The sequence below is a fragment of the Mustela putorius genome, unplaced genomic scaffold, assembly GCF_011764305.1.
Source record: "Mustela putorius furo isolate JIRA1106 unplaced genomic scaffold, ASM1176430v1.1 tig00000874_pilon_pilon_pilon, whole genome shotgun sequence".
Classification (NCBI taxonomy): domain Eukaryota; kingdom Metazoa; phylum Chordata; class Mammalia; order Carnivora; family Mustelidae; genus Mustela; species Mustela putorius.
Window position 1 is genome coordinate 6,862,188 of NW_025421505.1, and position 13,647 is coordinate 6,875,834.

Below are 13,647 nucleotides of genomic sequence, written 5' to 3' on the forward strand. Positions count from 1 at the left end.
GGGGACCTGGGGTGGGGGGGCGCGCAGGGAACGCCGCGGGGGGCGGCTGGGGTGGGGGCCGGTTGCCCCGCCCGGGGTCCCGCGTGAGAGGGGGCACAGCCCCTCCCCTGGGGGGAGGGAGGCCGCCGGGCGGGGGGTCGGGGGCGGAGAGGGAGGTGGGTCCCGGGCCGGCGCGGGGGCGGGCGGCTCCACGGCTCCCCGCCCCCGGCCCGCCCCTCCGCGGCGCCATTTTGCAGGCGGCTGTCGCGGGGACCGGAGGCGGAGGCGGCGGCGGCTGGCACTGCGGCGCCGAGGCGCGGCGGCAGGACGGGAGACCAGCGAGCTGCAGCCAGGTGAGAGCCGGACCGCCGCGCCCCCGGCCCGGCCCGCGATCCGCACCTGCCGGGCCGGGCCGCGAGGTGCCCGCCGCACCCACGAGGCCGGCCTGGCACGGCCCCCGCGCGCTGTCACCGGCCCCGCGGCGCGGCCTGCGCCCCCCAAGCCCCGGCCGGTTCCCCGGGTCCGCGCACCCGCGGGCCAGGGTGGCCGCGGAGCCCGTGGATGCCCCGCAACCCCCCAGCCTCCGCCGCCCCACCCGGCCCGGTCTGGCCCCTGGGCGCTCACCCTGGCCGCCCCGGGAGACGCAGCGCGCTCGGGCCCTCAGGCCGCGCCGCGGGGAGGCAAGTGGGTACCCCCGGGACCGGGCTGGCCGGCCGCCGCCGCCTCCTCCCGGGCCCTCGGCCCACGCGTCCTGGGGTCGCTCTCTCCTCGTACCTCCCCGCGAGGTGCGCGCGGGCATCCCCGCGCCCCCCGGAATTCAGGGCCATCAAGAGGGCGGCGGGGGGGGGGTGGTTTGCCTTGTACATTTTTTGCTTTCTTCTCTCCTACAAAGGCTGCGCCAAGTAATTTTAGAAGCTGCTGCTCCGACCCCAGGGCCTTTCTCTCAGGCCTGTTCCCCCGGGGGTCGCGAATTCCCGTTGTTGCTACCTTGCTGGAAGGAGAAATTGACGTTCTTGAGTGTAATTACTTCAAGGGCTCAGGATTTTCTCCTTCCTTTGACTCTGGATGTACCCTTGAGTGGGTAGCTGACAGGAACTCGGCCTACAGTCTGGGGGTTTTAAGCATGACTGATGAGAAATTCTTGATTGTCAGGGCAAAGGGCAAATGAGGGCAACTGCAGGTGGAAGAAAGTCACCCATAAGGGATTTCTAGGTCTGGGGTGTCAGCCGCGGCTGTTACTTTTATTCCTGCAATGCTGGAAGATGGGAGGGGGAAGATGCTGCCCCTGCTGACGTTTGGGTGTGCTGAGGAGGCCGGTGATGTGCGAGGACATGGGACCGGGAGTCCCGAGGCAGTCTGGTTTGAGCTGTCATTAATTAGCCATGTGACTTCTCGCGGCCAGTTTTCTTCCTCTCTAAAGCCAGAGACCAGAATCAGGGGTAGCTGAAGCTTTTTTATTTTTATGTTTTTGTATTTGAATGCTGTTGGGCTGGGGCCTCACTCTTTCCAGTTGTCTGCACCTGCCTTTTTAGCTTAGCACATGACTTTTCCCTGAATAGCCCCGGAGGTGTTGGAAACGGGTGAGATTTATAAAGGGCCTTTCTGCTCAGACATTCTGAATTCTGTCCCGGGTTATGGTTGGCTGTCTCAGGATGACTTGTGAACCGGTCACTCGTAGTCTCTTTTCCCTTACCAGAATTTAATAGCTTTTGGGCACTAGCCTCTGAAATAGCTGGCAGTGGGTATGCAGTGGAAGGCCTCCTAGCACACCTGGTAGTTGAAAGGAGGTGAGCAGGTGTGTCTAGCCCAGCTACCTGTTTCACCTGACAGCCTGAGTGTGAGTTACCTGCTTTCTAGACCATTTCCTTTGTCAAAATGGCGACCGGCTTCTTTCTTTGAATTCCAGGGCATTTCTCTTGGGTTTTTTTTTTTTTTTGGCTCTGAGTGGGGAATGATTTTTTTTTTTTTTTTAAAAAGGAAAGGTATTTCAGGAACTTTCCATATTGACGTTTTTCCCCCCCTTATTCACATGGTTGCATGGCAGTTGTATTTTCTGACTGGCAAAAGTTAATTAAGCTGAGTTTTAATGTTTCTTAGGATGTTTCAAAAATGCTTTTGAAAGTACTTGGGTAGAATATTGGAAAGGGTTTTGCTAGGTTTCATGCCAGCCACATTGCCTGTCGCATTTGTGCAGCAAAGCCTAGAGGTCTTAGTCCTTCCTGCAGGAGTTAGATCTCACAGGACCAAGCTCACATAGCCTTCCGTTAGTCCATCTGCTAATTTGGTGTCAGGTGCTATTGAACAAATAATTGTGGAATCACACTCAGTCTTCTGCCCTCAAGAAGGCCAAGGTCTGGGGTATTAGAAATCCCGAGTTGGCTATTGCCTTCCTTTGCAGTGTCTCTAAAGACAAACCTGGGATCCTCTTGGGGACTCCTTTCTGGCACCACTGGTACCTTGAGAAATTTTTCCATTTTGCTTAAGGGGACTAAAAGTCAGCATCATAATTTGCAATTACATAGTGCTTTGTACTTGTAAATGAAAGCTTTTTAAAAACTTATTTTTATTTAATCCTCTTAGGCTTTTTTTTAATTTAAACATTTTACAGTCCTTCCCTGACCTGTTTCTGGGCCTCGCCTATAAAACTCCCAACACACTAGTCTCTTCCCAATGCCAGATAAACTCATTAACTCATTTCTTACTCCCTGCTGTTCTTCCAGTTATTCTCTCCTCAGAGGGCTGCCGGTTTGGGCTTTTATTCTTTTGCTGGAGAACATTCCTGCTCCAGGTTATGCTGTGGCTGTACATTATTGACTTAGGATTTAAAGGAGCTCTGTGTGTGCTTTATGGAACTGTCTTCCTTTTCTCCCCAGCTTTACTTTTTCTAACCTGTTATTTTGTCACAGGTTCTATATTGACTGTCAAATCATGGAGGTTTGCTTGCAGCTTCTACTTTTCACAGGATTTGACATATTTAGTACATTTTAATTAATTAATTTATTTTTTGAAAAGATTTTATTTATTTATTTGACAGATCACAAGTAGGCAGAGAGGCAGGCAGAGAGAGAGGAGGAAGCAGGCTCCCCGCTGAGCAGAGAGCCCCTATTTAGTACATTTATTGAGAACCTGCTGTGAGCCCGGCAGTGTTTTTGGTGCTCTGGTTGCTGCATGGAGATTCTCTGCCCTAATGGAGCTCACACTCTTGGTAAGGTGGCAGACAGAGATTTCATGCCCTGAAGAAGAATCTGGCAGGATTGAGGGTACTAAGTGTTGACATTGAAGCTGAAATTTTAGGAAGGATAGACAGGAAAGCCCTGAGTCACGTCTGAGTGAAGATGTGAAGGAAGTGAGTCATGTGGATATCTGAGGGCAGAACATTCCCAGTTGAGGAAGCAGCAGGTGCAAAGGCCCTGAGGCAGAAGGAGAGCATTTAGTTTTGCTGTCAAAGAGACAGTGGGAATTGAAACATGTAAGGCCATGTGACAGTAAGGCTTATGGGTTTTACTTTGATGGGAATGGGAGCTGATGGAAGGTTTTGAGTAGAGGGGACAGGGACTGACCTAGGTTTTAACAGGGATTTGCTGGTTATTACTGTTTGAGAATCAACTAGAAGCAGGGAGGGCGGGGCAGCACTGTGTCTTCCTGGGTGAGGGCTGAGGGTGGTGGTCAGACCAGGGTGATTCTGAGGGGATTCTGAGGTGGGGATGAGGAGATGCTGATGGACCAGATATGTGAGGGGAGGGTAGTGGTGTACCAAAGAGAGTTGAGGGCAGTGTCCAGGTTTCTGGCCTGTGCACTTAGAACGAAAGGAACCCAAGATGTCCAAGGTAACAAAGGGCATGGTGACCAACCTGACAAGCCCGAATGCAGTCAGAAAGGGAGGGAGTGGGTGTTTTGGGGGAGCTCCTCCTTCACGGAAATGTAAATCTTTTGGGGTACTTCTGTTGTCCGTAGTCTTAATTCTCTCCTCTGACCTCGGCAAGTCTCTGACCTCAGGTGTAGGTGGCTTCTAAGGCCCTCTGAGGATGTACTCTATGAAGGAGAGTTCCATCTACTCTCTATTCAATAGCACTTTCTTGTGCCCCTTCAGTGGGGTTGCATGTTATGCAGGCCTAGAATCTAAAGATAGCACAAAAAGCAAAGAGCTGGATTCATCAGAAATGACCTTTGAAAATTCCTATTTCCCAGGAAGTGTGGCAGGCATGAGCTGCACATACAGTTTGTACTGAGACATCTGAGTCTGTGAATGTGACAAACACAGGTGAGAACTGTGGCTAATTTCACAGTAGATAATATTTGGGACTTGGTGCAGTGTCCTCACTGCCGGCCACTGCTCAAAGGCTTTAGGTCGCAGCCCCAGACCCTTCTGCTGGCCATCGTTTGATTGCAGTTCTTATTCACCATATCTCTGCAGCCTCAGTGAGGGGGGGTCCCAGTTGCCTTGGGCTGTTGCTCACCCGGCCGCCCCAGACCATGGCTTTCTCTAGTCACCGGTCAGGAAAGCCTTCATCCGCAGTTCTTTCCATGGGTTCTGCCCTCGGGTCTGTTGCACTGGGGTGCCTCTGAAGCCCGCTGGAGGCTCACCCTCCCGGCAGCCACCTCCCTCTCAGTTCACTGTGAACATGAGTCTTACAGTGTTGAGTCCCCCCATCTTCTAAGATGAATATGAGTGCGATTTAACAAAGCGCACTTCTTGTCTGGGAGCCTTCCCAGGCAATAGAAGGGACCCGAGATGGGCTCAGTGCTAAGCACTGGACATCAGTATGGTTAGGCAACTGGCAGGTAGAGGCGTCCTGGGCTGCATTTTATTGATGAAGAAATTGGAATTTGGTTAACTTACCTGAGTTAACTCCTCTTGGGTCTTGATTTCTCCTCTTCAGCTCCAGTAGTCCAGGGATAGAATGCTCTTCCCAGGTTTTGTCTGAAGCTCTGGGTTTGTAAGTCCCTGTTGGCCTAGAAGAGGGTAGAGAAGCTAGAGTTGGGTGCCAGGTGCTCTGCCAGCACCTCCTGTGATCACGAATGTCTTTTGATCATGGCAGCCCCGGTTGAAGGCCATTACTCTGGTTCCCACTTCACAGCTGAGGAGGCTGAGGTTGGGATCATTCTTGCTTTGTACCCTCCTTTTTCTCTTACTGGCCTGTTTTTCATTCCCAGCTATGGTGTTCCTCTGTGTACTCCAGCTTGGTCCTTGGCTCCTCCTTTTTTTTTTTTTTTTTTAAGTAATGTCTACACCCGGCACCCAACATGGGGCTTGAACCCACAACCCCGAGATGAAGAGTTGTACACTTCACTGACTAAGCCAGCCAGGCGCCCTGTGTCCTTTGTTCCTTCTGTTAGCTCTCCCTGGCATCTCCTGTAGGAGTCTTCCGCAACCCCCACCCCAATCTCAGCATATAGTCCTTTCTTTTACTTGGTCTCCCTTCAAGGTGGCATCCCTTTCCCACCAGCTTCATTTAATTAAACTTGCATTAGCATTTTCGTTCTGGACCATCCCTTTTTAGGAGGCCGTGGTGTTATGACTCTAGGGATGGTCTTCTCCACCCTTCTTCTGGTGGAGAGTCCTGCTGGAAATGCTGTTCTTCACATATTGCCACTGTAGTTGGGATTTCAGCCTCAAATTGGTTTGGCTCTCTTGTCCCCTCCGCAGTGCTGGCTGAAATCCTTTGCTGTCTCCAAAGGCAAATCCCCTGGCTTGGGGGGTGCAGTCTCTTCCTTGTCTGACGTGGTAGAACTCAAACTGGAGAGTTTCTTCTTCAGAAGGTCTGGGGTGGGGCCCAATAATTTGCATTTCGGATGCTGCCAATGAGAGAATCCTTGGCACCTGTTCTGGTAAATCGAGTTTTACTGAGGCACAGCCATGTGCATTCAGGACACCATATGACCTGCAGGCCTAAAATATTTGTTCTCTGGCCCTTTATACAAAGAGTTTGATTACCTCTGCTTCACAGTGGTATGGATGACCTCAGTGCTGAACATTTTCTGTTGAATTCATATTTTATCATTGAGAACTCTATATATTAAAGAGACTGATTCACAAATTATTCCTCAGAAGTATGATATGGGGGATATATGCATATTTTGAAGTGTTAGGGAGTATAACAAGCATGGCACTTTTAAGTCTTCTGTTTTATCTAAAAATAATGTGAGTTTTTTTATTCTATTCCAGAAACATCAGTGCTTGGTTTAATATGAAACATTTTTCCTCCTTAATCTTTGAGTAAAGTTGATGCTACTGGATATGTTATTTTAATCCTACTTTCACTCTGTTTGAGAAATAAGCCATTAAGATTTGCATTTTTTTGTCATAAGTTGCAAATATTTGTCTATGCTTTGAATTCAGATCTGTCAATCTTTTTCTTTCTCGTCCTCTCTGTATCCTAAGAATTTAATATTTTTTATATGTTTTTTCGTTCTTTTAAAAAAATATTTGGCTGTTATTTAATACTTGGAGTGTGGCGTGGAGTATGGATTTTTTTTCCTGTACATTTTTTCCAGCACCATTTGTTAATTCATCCTTGTCTTATTAAATTAAAATGACACCTTAATCATATGTTGAATCCTTAGATCTGTTGTGGGAATTGCTCTTTTATTCCATTTATCTGTCTGTTCCTTTGCCATGACCTTGCTATTTTCATCATTATAATCACTCTATAGTAGGCTTTACTCTCTGGTAGTGCCTATGCTCTGTTTTTGTTGTTGTTTTATCCCGTATTTTTCAGTTTAGGGTTTCAAAATAACTTATTGGGAAATCTCATTAAATGTATATAAATTTGGGGAGACTTGTCATCTTTATAATATTGAATTATTCTGTGATTATGAATCTTTGGGTTTATGCAATCTTTTATAGCTTTTGTTTTTTCCCTAATGTCTGCAGATTACTTGTTTCTTGCTCTTTATTTAAAAATATTTATTTAGAATGAGGTGATTTCCCCTTGCCCCTCCCTTCTTCCCAGTGGTAAAGAGCAAGAATAGAGAAAGAAAACGGATTACATTCTATGTATCTTCCAACCAAGCACCTGTATTACTCAGGGTGGTTATGTTAGCCAAAATCGGTGTCCTAACAAAATAAAAAGTTACCCCCCCGGGCGCCTGGGTGGCTCAGTGGGTTGGGCCGCTGCCTTCGGCTCGGGTCATGATCTCAGGGTCCTGGGATCGAGTCCCGCATCGGGCTCTCTGCTCAGCAGGGAGCCTGCTTCCCTCTCTCTCTCTCTGCCTGCCTCCATCTACTTGTGATTTCTCTCTGTCAAATAAATAAATAAAATCTTAAAAAAAAAAAAAAAGTTACCCCCCCAAACATTTACTTCTTTGAGAGAACACACAAGGTGGAGGGGGAGAGGGAGAGAGAATCTCAGACACCCCGCTGAGCAGGGAACCCTATGTGGGGCTTGATCACAGGGCCCCAAGATCATGACCTGAGCAGAAGTCAGATGCTTAACCCACTAAGCCATGCAGGAGCCCCCATTTGTGGTCTTTTTCTTATACATTTCTTTTTTTAAAGTAGGCTCTGTGCCCAGTGCAAGGCTTGGACTTGCTACCCCAAGATCAAGAGTTGCATGCTCTCCTGATCCGCTCATATGCCTCATACATTTCTTTTTCTTAATAAATTATAGAGTATTTATAGAACAGGTTTTAATGTGACAGTCCTTTTAGTTTTTACCGGAATGCATTATTGTATATAATCTTCAATGATATTAAAGAAGTGTCCTCTTCTCAAGGTCTGTTTCACTAAATTGCAGTATTCTATGTACATAATGTTTTTGACAAAGTTTGTCACCTTGACATTGACCCTGCAGTTTTCTGTACCACAAAAATCCTTGGTAGAGTCTGACCCTGTTATTGTGGTAATTCTCCACAAAGAAGTTCAGTTTCCCTGCTGATTTGAGGATGACCTCAAATTTCTTGCCAGGAGGAATTATAGGAGTTCTATCTTATCTTCAGGTTCATCCCAAGGGCTTCTATTTTCTGACCATGCTGTCGTATTGTGCAGCTGCTGGCGTCTTTTGTGTCCAGGTTTCTGGCCCACAGTCTTTGAAAATGTGCTCTTCCTCAGAGAAGTTTTTGTGGCTTCTTGTTTCCCTTCCTTTCTCTTTCATCCCTGTGAAGATGAACTGAATACTCTAGCAATCTCCATTTGCCTCCTCTGTTGAAGTTCTGCTTTTTGCACCTGCTTCCTGACCCCTGGTGTGAGTTCAGGCCCTGCCCTGTCCTGCAGCCTGTGGGTCCCTCCCCACACCCCATTTCAAGTGATGGGTTTGTGCCCTCACCTCTTGAACTCCCTGTGGGATCTGCTGTGGGCTCCCCCACGGGGGGGTGGTGGTGCCCAGATGCTGCTCTGCTCCCCCTCAGAAGCCCTGGTGGAGGTAGATGGGGCAGGGAATCTTTTATTCCTTGGGCAGTAAAGGCAGATGGGGTCCAGCTCACTTGTCCTATCCTTTAGTTCAGTGCCTGGGGCAATGCTCCAGAGTGGCTTCAAATTTTTTTCTCCCAATTTCTGTTTTCAACTCTTAACATCTCATACTTTCTTTCTTTCTTTTTTTTTTGGAATAGGTGACAGGTGTCAGTCAACTCCTAAAATACATTTTCCAGACTTTGTTTTGACTGACTCCCTTTCATTGATAAGTATATACACATCAAGTGTGCCCGTGCGCATCTCAAGCAAGTTTCACAGAAACCATACCTAACTTCGTGTACTGTGGGTTCTGAAATCTTATACTCCTGTTTGATGAAAAAATCAGTTGTGATGCCCTGAACTGAGATTGAGATCTGGCCATGAAATCCATACATGACTCCGCCTGTGAGTTGGAAAGGTTATCTATCCATACTGTCCTCTGGTTAAGGAACTGCATGGGCTTCAGAAGGAACAATGGGGAAGGAGCTCGACACAGAATAACCTGCAAAAAAAAGAAAAGTTTCATTGAGTTGTTATTCCATAAACCCCACCTTTTTATTTATTTATTTATTTATTTATTTATTTTAACCCCACCTTTTAAATTAAAAAAAAATTTTTTTTAAAAAGATTTTATTTCTTTGACAGAGAGATCACAAGTAGGCAGAGAGGCAGGCAGAGTTAGAGAGAGGGAAGCAGGCTCCCCGCCAAGCAGAGAGCCCGATGCAGGGCTCGATCCCAGGACCCCGGGACCACGACCCAAGCCTAAGGCAGAGGCTCAACCCACCGAGCCACCCAGGCGCCCCAAATTTTTTTAAAATTTTAAAAAAGATTTTATTTATCTATTTGACACAGAGAAAAATCACAAGTAGGCGGAGAGGCAGGCAGAGAGAGAGGGGAAGCAGGCTCCCCACTGAGCAGAGAGCCTGATGTGTAGGGCTCTATCCCAGGACACCGCCCCCCCCCCCTTCCCCGAGATCATGACCTAAACCAAAGGCAGAGGCCCAACCTTCTGAGCCACCCGGGTGCCCCTGAGCCCCACCTTTTTAAAGGGTGTGCTTCAGTTGTTTTAGTATGTTCACAGAGTTGTGGCCCCCACCACTATCTCCTCTCCACACCATTTTTGTGAGCCCAGACAGAAAACCCTGTACCTATCAGTGGTCGGTCCCCAGCCTTCCCTCCTCTTCCCTCCCCTCAGCCAGCCTCTGGCAACCACGCACCTGCACTGTTTCTGTGGATTTGCTTTATCTAGATATTTCCTGTAAGTGGAATCCTACCATATGTGCTCTTTTGTGATGGGCTTTTAGCCTGTTTTCATAATTTATCCACATGGTGGCAGGTGTCAGTGCTACATTATTAGTCAGTCGATGGACATTTGGGTGTTTCTCCATGGTGGCTTCTATGAGTTCTGCTTCCCTGCATGTTCCTGTGCATGGGTTAGTATGAGCATGTTTCCCTTCTTTTGGATAAATATCAAAGTGTGGGATTACTGGGTTATATGATAATTCTATGTTTAACACTTTTGGGAACTGCCAGACTTTTCCAGGGTAGTGGGTCGGCAAGATGACAGTTGTCCTCATCCTCAATGACCCTTGTTAGTGCCTGTTTGGTTGTAGCCATTCCAGTGGATATGAAGTGTTATCTCACTGTTGATTTCATTTGCATTTCCCTAATGACTAAAGAGGGGGAGAGCATCTTTTCATGTGCTTATTGGCCATTTATATAATGTCTCTGGAGAAATGTCTATTCAGATCCTTTTTAACTGGGTCATTGTCTTTTTATTGTTAATGTTTTATGTACTAGTTTCTTATCTATAAAAAGTTTATAAACTTTCCCCATTTTATGGGTTACCTTTTACTTTCTGATGTCCTTTTCAAACAAAAGTTGTTTTGTTTTAATTTTGATTTATTTTAGAAAGAGAGTGCAAGTGGGGTGAGGGGTAGAGGGAGAGAGTAAGAATCTCAAGTAGCCACCCTGCTGAGTTTGGAGCCTGACATGGGGCTCAGATCTCACAACGCTGAGATCATGACCTGAGCCAAAATCAAGAGTTGGGTGCTTAGTCAACCAAGCCACCAGGCACCCAAAACATAAGTTTTTAATTCTGGGGGAAGTCTCATTTACCTATTTTGTTGTTGTTGTGCTTTTGATGTTTTATCTAACGAATCATTGCCTCACCCAAAGTCGCCAAGATTTGCCCCTATGTTTTTTTTAAGAGTTTAAAAAAAAAAATATATATATATAGTTTTAAGTAGTCTACCTGACTTGGGGCTCAAACTCATGAATGCTCCTCCAACCAATCCATCCACAGTGAGTTTTGTGATTTTTTTTTTTCTTAAGAGTTTTATAGTTTTATCTTTTAGATTTAGGTCTTTGATTGGTTTTGAGTTAATTTTTGTATATGGTATGAGGTAGGGGTCCAGCTTCATTCCTTTATGTGTGATTTCCGGTTCTCTTGGCACCGTTTGTTGAAGACTGTTCTTTCCTCATTGAATTGTCCTGGCACCCTTGTTGTAAATCACCTGATCATAAATGTTACAGTTTACTTCTGGATTCTCTCTTCTGTCCTGTAGATCTGTTTGTCCATCCTTATAGCAGGGTGTCATAATTACTGTAGATTTGTACTAAGTTTTGAAATTGGAAAACATGAGTCCTCCAGTTTTGTTCTTTCTCAAGATTGTTTTGTCTATTCTGGGTCCTTTGCATTTTTATTTGAATTTTAGGATCATTTTGTCGATTTTTGCCAGAAAGGCAGATGGGATTTTTGATAGTGATTGCATTGAATCTGTAGATCAGTCTCAATAGTATTGCCAAGAACTACATATTTTTAACTGAAAAATTTCACGAGATATTATCTATTTGCACTAGGAGCAATGCATTTTATGTTCTAGCTTATTCTAGCCCATTCCATTCTTCTTTTTTTTTTTTTTTTTTTTTTTTTTTTTAGTTAAAATAATTGCTGGCCCCAGCTCCCTGAATTGATTCCTCTATTCATGTTCGTGGGTTGTTAATTTATTGTTTGTAAAACATGCCTTGGGTCAGTGGTCCTCAACCTTGACAACAAATTGGAATCATCTGGAGAACTAAGAAATGACAGCTGCCTGGTCTCATCTGAGAAGCTAAGGTACACTTGATCAGGAGTATAGCCTAACTGTTGGGGTTAAGAAAAAAAAATTCCCAGGTGATTTCAGTGTGCAACCAGGGCTGGGAACTTTTGCTCTCAGTGAAGTCAAGTGCAGCTATTTGCCCCTTTGAGAGCCTCTGCCTAGTTGACTGAATGTACTGTGGGATGAAGAGTGCGTAATGTTAGCTGCAGAGCCTCATGCTAGAGAGGTCCGTGGGCTTTTTCTTCATTTAACCTGAGCACTGACATTGTTTTTCCAAGAGATAAAAGGCTTTAACTTTCTCCTGGGTGTGTGTAGTTGTCAGTGGTCTGTAGAGAGGGCAAGGATAGAGCAGTCCCTGGGGAGTGTCCTTTCTCAGGAATTTTTGTGTCTTGCTTTTCTGTGATAGGAAATGGACTGATTTGAGAAGAATATGCAGGAAATGCATGACTTTTTTAGGGATTGTTGTATAAAGAATCCTGAAACTATTGGTTAGTTATTATTGAAGTATATGAGGCTGTTGGTCAGAACTGATCAGAATTAAAGTCAGAATTACTGGAAAAATAGCTGAAAGTGAGTCCTGTCTCAGAATATTAAGGAATATTAAGACTGTGGTGGAAACACACAAAATAGCTTGTTTTACTCCATGAATATTTCTTTTCTCAATTTACTTGAAAGTAAAATTTTTTGTTTGTGCACCTGTACATATGCACATGTGTATATTCGTATTTTGAAATAGAGATACAGGGGCTTTTTAAACCATTTAAAAAAAAATTTAGCAATGTACTTTAGGCATATGACTAAATCATTAAATAGCCCCTTAAAACATGGCTTTTAACAGCTCATTTGTGCTGAATGCATCATGTTTTATTTGACAAATCCTTCTATTGTTGGGCATTTAGCTTATGAGCCGTTTTGTGCTGCGGTGAACACAACACAATAGTGAACAGCCTTGTATGGAAATCTGGGTGCATTTTTCAGATTATTTCTTTAGGCTGCTTTTTTGGAAAGGACATCATTTGCATTTTTAAGGCTTTGCTACATAACATATACAGGATACTTACTGTATCCAGGTTAACATACTGGGAATCATTGTTATGGTTAAGCTTTCCTCCCTCCTCCCTTTTTTAAAAACCAGTTTGGGCAAAGAATAGAATCATATTTATTTTGCTTTTCTTTGATAACTAGTGGGTTTGAACACTTTTGAGTTTTGGGGGCCGTTTATATTTTGTTTGGCTTATTTATTTCTTTTACCAATTTTTCTAGCTTTGTGTTCCATCTTTTTCCTGGTGATTTATAGCAGTTCTTTTTACAGCCAGGATATTAGCATTTTAGTAAATGTTACAAATATGTTTCCCAGTTTGTCTTGTTATTTTATGATGTATCCAGGAAGTGTTGTGTGGTGTTTTTTTTTTTTTAAGGTTTTATTTATTTATTTGACAGAGATCCCAAGTAAGCAGAGAGGCAGAGAGAGAGAGGAGGAAGCAGCCTCCCCACCAAGCAGAGAGAGCCGGATTCGGGGCTTGATCCCAGGACCCTGGGATCATGACCTAAGCGAAAGACAAAGGCTTTAACCCACTGAGCCACCCAGGCGCCCTCCAGGAAGTTTTATTTATAGATCATTTTTAGGGCTTTAGCTTTTTAAAAAAAAAAGTCATTTTTCAGACTCTAAGGTTTCAAACAAAGCATTTTTCTTAAAAATGAATAAAAATCTGTCAGAATGTGATTTTGCTTAAAAGGTTTTTTAGATTTCAAATCTGCTTGTCTTTCAAAGTATGATGGGAATAATCAGCTGAATTTTAAAAAGTTAGATATGAACTTGAAGATTTTTCACCATCCTGGTCCCAATAATTAGGAACTTTAAGTGGGAGCACCCGGAAGTTGGGTGCTGTTATTCTGAAGAACCAGAAAGGGGGGCTAGAGGTCATCGACAAGCTTTCCACTCCACTTTTAAATTTCGACAGTTGTGGTGTTTCGTACTTTTCTGTTTGGGCATGTATGGTGTCTCTTTGGGGTTGATGGAGTTCTTGAGCTTTCATTCCTTGTTTTTATGCCGGTACTATTAAAAAATGGAGACTTTTGCATCATACTTAAATAATAGCCTCTAGTAACTCTTTCTAATTATGTCCTTTAGGCTTTTTCCAAAATATGGACTTGCTGTGTATTCCAGGTCTCTGGAAA

The 13,647-nt window shown here is 45.0% G+C and overlaps 1 protein-coding gene across 5 annotated transcripts in view; it reads left to right on the plus strand.

Moving 5' to 3' along the window:
* Positions 1-214: 214 nt before the first annotated feature.
* SLC23A2 (solute carrier family 23 member 2) overlaps positions 215-13,647 on the plus strand; it is a 131,208-nt gene continuing 117,775 nt past the window's right edge. For all 5 annotated transcript variants that reach the window (XM_045086034.1, XM_045086032.1, XM_045086031.1 and 2 more), the window contains exon 1: positions 215-332. The gene's annotated coding sequence lies outside the window, so the exon portion shown is untranslated. The remainder of the gene's footprint in view (positions 333-13,647) is intronic.